Here is a 5143-nt window from a genome sequence, read left to right as displayed (position 1 = left end):
GGAACCGAAAGGGACCCTGGAGGCCACCTTCATCTGTGACCGAGACCAGCAAGAACCTACAGGTGCGCAGACCTGAGCTGGTGGAGGAGCCAGCCTTAGCCTTCGATTCTCTTTAAGCTGCGGCTCAATAGAGTGTCGGGAATTCTAGAGCAGACCTAAAACTGACATTCAGTACATTATTTTGAGGTTAAATAAAATATGCACTCCAAGGATTGAGTGCCAGTTTTCACAGGGGCATGTGAATAAATGCCCCTGCAGAGTCACTGGGCTTTGCAATTTATTTTTTTAAATTGAAGTATAGTTGATTTACAATATTGTATTAGTTTCAGGTGTACAGCAAAGTGATTCAGTTATACATGTGTATGTATATATCTATATTCTTTTTTTGATTCTTTCCCATTATAGGCTATTACAAGATGCTGAGTATAGTTCTCTATGCTATACAGTAAACCCTTGTGGTTTATTTTATACATGGTCCTGTGCATCTGCTAATCCCATACTCCCAATTTATCCCTCCCCTCCTTCCCCTTCGGTAACCATAAGTTTGTTTTCTATGTGCAATTTGTTTAAAGAGCAAACTGCTGTATGGCAGGAGTGTCTGGTCTGCAGCCTGCTTGGTGCTTGTATGTCGGAAAGATTACAAGGCAACCCAGCACGATTTTACCTACAGGTCACCAAGGCTAGTTTACTAGTCCATTGAACTGCCCCAGGGGATCATCAAAGTCTACCTTAGGTAAGTTTTGCAACAGTGTGACAATAATTTCAAAAGGTTTAAGTGAAAGAAATAGCCAAGTTTTTCCCCCTCTCAATTTTTAATTAGTGATATTAAATTACAGAAATACCAAAAAAAAAAACCACAAAAAACCATTGACCATGAAGTCCATCTGTCTTTTAGGCTCAGGCAGATTGTCTGAAGTGGCACCTAAAGGGTATTCACGTGGGAGGAGGAATTACCAGCGTGAAGCTCCAGTCGCCCCTTCCATCTGCAAAGTGTGGACCTCGAGTCTCCCTGTGGGAGCTCAGTGAACACAGCATCCCTAAGCCCACAGGACCCCGAGCCATACTCAAAATTACATGCAGTAAACCTCCCGGGGATGCTTTGTCCTATTTCATTTTGAACTCGTGTCCCTTCGGAGCCACGTTCACTACATTTCTGTAGCTAAAATTGAATGTGGGAGCATATCGTGTTTTATACTGATTATGATACCACTGTGTCCTCTCACATTTATTTGTTGGTCATTAGCAGATCTGTCTTGTCCTCTCAGTTCCTAATTTTGACCAAAGTGGCTCATCCCAGATACATTAATCCTTTTGTTCAATGAGTGTCCTTTATATTTAAGACCTGAATGCATCAAGCTCCCTTAGGTATCTATAATGAGCAAAACTCTATCATATTTTAGCTAATGGCTGTATTAACTTTGTTATCTCTTCGTAGAGGCACAGAGAGAAAGCTGCACGTGCACAAAGGGAACGTAGCTTAACAGGAAGGGAGTGCCGTGGCTCGCATTTTCCACCGTATCACACGCAAACCCGAGGACGTGTTGCGGTGGCCAGTGGAGACGGCGTTCCCCGGTGGTACTGTCTTTCCCTGCGTAGACACAGTGGGCAGGTGTCATGATTAGACTTGACAGCTTGAGTTTGGAACTCCGAAGGGAACGCCAAGGACAAGGAGGTAGTGAGGTGGAAGGAGAGGAGCTGGGGACCATGGGAAGGAGGGGCCGTGCGAGAACTTGGGCTGCTGCCAGGAGCCACTGCCAGGGCTGGGGTCCAGGGAAATCTGGCCACGCTCTCCCCCAAATCTGGCCTCCCGGGAGCTGGAAGGGAGACACCAAGGATAAGGTACACACCACTCTATTTGCTATTTGAGGGGTTTGTTCGCTTTTCTGTTTTAATGACAATGATCAGGGTTGCCTGCAGTGCAAGTTCTGGGGCACAAGGTTTATACCAAGGAGAGACTGAAATTCAGAAACTGCGTGTCACTCTTTATCTGGCTCTTATCCGACATGTACACAGTTCCTGATGGAATACAGGTACAGTAGGAAAAAATATCTCACCCCCAATATTTAGGGCCTGATCCTTTCTGAATTTAAGACACTTCCAGAGTTGGGATACATTAAGCCCCAAAGCTTACAAAAATTAAAACAAAATTACCAAAAAAAAAAAAAAAAAACAAAATTACCTGGTAAGGTATGGTACAAACCATGTAATTTAAATTTCCTAAGAAATGAACAGTTTTACAACCATTATTATATGACTATATTTGATCTCAACTTGTAATTGCTTAACATATGCACATGCTAAGAACATCTTTTCTAGTCAGGACATATAGATTAATTCCATTGTTTTTATTGGATGCAGAGTATGTCACAGCTTGGATATATCAAAATTTATTTAACTCTTTCCTTACTGATGGTCATTTAATTTGTTGAATTTGTTACCATGTTTTGTTTTTTGATACTAAAACTAGTTTTGCAATGAAAACAAAAAAAGAAATGAACAGTTTTTAATTGCATTGTTAGAAGACCTTTTATTCAATACAAATATATTATACAATCTTGGATGTGTATTAAGGATCTCTCTCTTTCAGTCATTTGAAAACATATGGGTTTATCTAATAGGAGAACATAATGCAATAAATCCGAGTGCATACCCAAATATATTTTAATTGCCAATTATTGCACTGAAAATAAACATTTGCATTAGACACCCATTTCTGTAAAAAAGTAATGCTATAATTTTTAAGTAGTATTTATTCAAAGCAAGTACTTTTTGATATACAGGTGGGCTGTGACAAAATGGTATCATCATGATTAAAATCCGCAGAAACCTAAGGAAGAGAAAAACGAGCCCTTTGGAAAAGATTCATCCAAGGCAGCAGTATACTATGTTATGCCTCTATCTTCCTAACTTCTATTTTCACCTGGAGAGCCATCTTCTTTATGGCAAAGATCTGTGTTCCATGAAATTGATTAGATGTTTTTAACAAGAAGTCATTTTTGACCCATTCATTATTACCCTCACAACCCTGAATGTTACATATAGTCACTACCCAGTCATTTGTAACCTGGTAACTCACAGCATCACCGCTCATGCATTCATCATTATACCATCTCAGCATCACCAGCCATCACAGCATCACCAGCCATCACAGCAGCAGCATCTCAGCATCACCAACCATCACAGCATCACCAGCTAATGCAGCAACTCCAACCAACACACGCCCACTAACCATCACAGCATTGTCGTACCACCAGAACATCATCAGACAATCGGAACATCACCATACCATCAAAAATTGTTTTTTAATCAATCCAATGATAATATTTTAAGAATAGAGTATAAGGAGAAATTTTTATGGAACAATTATGCATGTTTCCTGGGAGTCCAGACTGAGATATATAAATGATCTGCAATTCTCTGAGAAATTGTAACACAGAAAGTCTGGTCTGATACATAGATTTGGTTAATACTTTAACAAGAATTGATAAGAATGGAATATATATGAGGGAAATATCAAGAGAGAATGTCAGCAATAATTAGAAAATATCACTGAAAGAAGGAAATCAGCTCTCAGAGGAGCTGGAATCACACCAACAATAGCTGTTGCCCGTTTCCTAGTTTTGCCAGCTTGGATACCCTACCACACCTGTTTTATAATCCAAACAACTTGCTACTAAATCCAGTCTCCAAGACCTCTTGTGTGCATGTGTTTTAAGTTTATACCTACCACTGCTCAGAGCCACCTTCCTTGAATTACTTCAGTACCTGCCAAGCTTTTTGCCCAGGTTTGATCCAGCTGTTGAAAACTAATAGCTAGAAGAGCAAATCTGCTGGTGACACTGCGTCACTGCACCACTGAATCGTGGACAGAGTTCCAACAAGCACCTAGGCCTTACGTGGAAGAGCAAATCTGCTGGTGACACTGCGTCACTGCACCACTGAATCGTGTATGGAGTTCCAACAAGCACCTAGACCTTACATGGCAACTGTCAGAGCCAACAGGTAAATCTTTCAGGATCTAGTCATTTTCAAAACTGTTCCACCTCAGAAATTAGATGTCCATCATTTATGGACAGTATCTGTGATCAGAAATCTGAGTAAGAGATCAAGTAATCTATGGTTAAGGCTATGATACTGATTTTAACTCTTAGAGAAGTTTACTTAAAGAAAGTAAGAAACTATCATCAAAATAAGAATGCCTTTGAAGTGTATATAAATTGTATTTAAATTGCTGTGAAAATCAAAAAATAGTTATGCCATTATCATATTAAACATACCCTTTGTTCCCTTTTCTTTGTTGATTTCATTAGAAAAACTACTGGCTTTGCTTTTTTTAAAAACCCAGTTCATTCTAAATTAGATTTTGTATGAACTGGAATGTTTCAGGGAGAAGAAAGGGGTAAGTCTGAGAAAAAGATCACCCACAGACCCTCTGGGTTTCTCCCTTCGATGGATTCAGATATTTTCCCACACACTCCTATTCTATCAACTGATGTAAAATGTAGACCTACAGCATATGTGTAAACACGACTCCAAAGACGACGGAGGTGATCCTCTTTCCAGGATGGAATCTGAGGTTTGTTTTTTTTTTTCAATTTTTTTCTCTTTTTTTTTTTTTTGCGGTACGCGGGCCTCTCACTGTCGTGGCCTCTCCCGTTGCGGAGCACAGGCTCCGGACGCGCTGGCTCAGAGGCCATGGCTCACGGGGCATGTGGGATCTTCCCAGACCGGGGCACGAACCCGTATCCCCTGCATCGGCAGGCAGACTTTCAACCGCTGCGCCACCAATCTGAGTCTTTTATGCCCCGTGTGTGTGCTCAGCTGAGCTGTGCCCCGACCCCTCATGCAGGTCCTGCCCCCAGATCCCAAATCAGCCAGTGTGGAAAGCGCCCACCGAGAGCACAGTGTTGCCCCACGCCCTCCCCTGTCCACACCGCTTCAGTTTTAACATCACTGGTTAATCTAAGTCTTATTCCCTTCTATTTGCACGGACACGGCTCCCTCTCAGAATGTGTCACCCAAAGCACACACTGAGTGTCTCCTCAGTGGACGCCCAGAGCCACGTGTGGTACCCAACCAGGTTTGTTCAACGGTCAGTGACTCACAGAAGGGATGAAGGGATACAGAGAACGGCTCACACCCA

At 41.7% G+C, this 5143-nt stretch overlaps 1 long non-coding RNA gene across 1 annotated transcript; it reads right to left on the bottom strand.

Annotated features, from left to right (window-relative positions):
- Positions 1-2732: 2732 nt before the first annotated feature.
- Positions 2733-4652, bottom strand: LOC113625774 (uncharacterized). Its single transcript, XR_003434848.1, has 2 exons — positions 3969-4652; positions 2733-3885 (listed from the first exon to the last, which is right to left on the bottom strand). It is a non-coding gene; the product is annotated as an uncharacterized LOC113625774 (long non-coding RNA).
- Positions 4653-5143: the final 491 nt, after the last annotated feature.

The sequence above is a fragment of the Aethalodelphis obliquidens genome, unplaced genomic scaffold, assembly GCF_003676395.1.
Source record: "Aethalodelphis obliquidens isolate GAN/ISIS:26980383/991018 unplaced genomic scaffold, ASM367639v1 scaffold16, whole genome shotgun sequence".
NCBI classification, from domain to species: Eukaryota; Metazoa; Chordata; class Mammalia; order Artiodactyla; family Delphinidae; genus Aethalodelphis; species Aethalodelphis obliquidens.
Note: the sequence above shows the minus strand (reverse complement) of the source record. Positions and strands in the feature narration are given on the sequence as shown.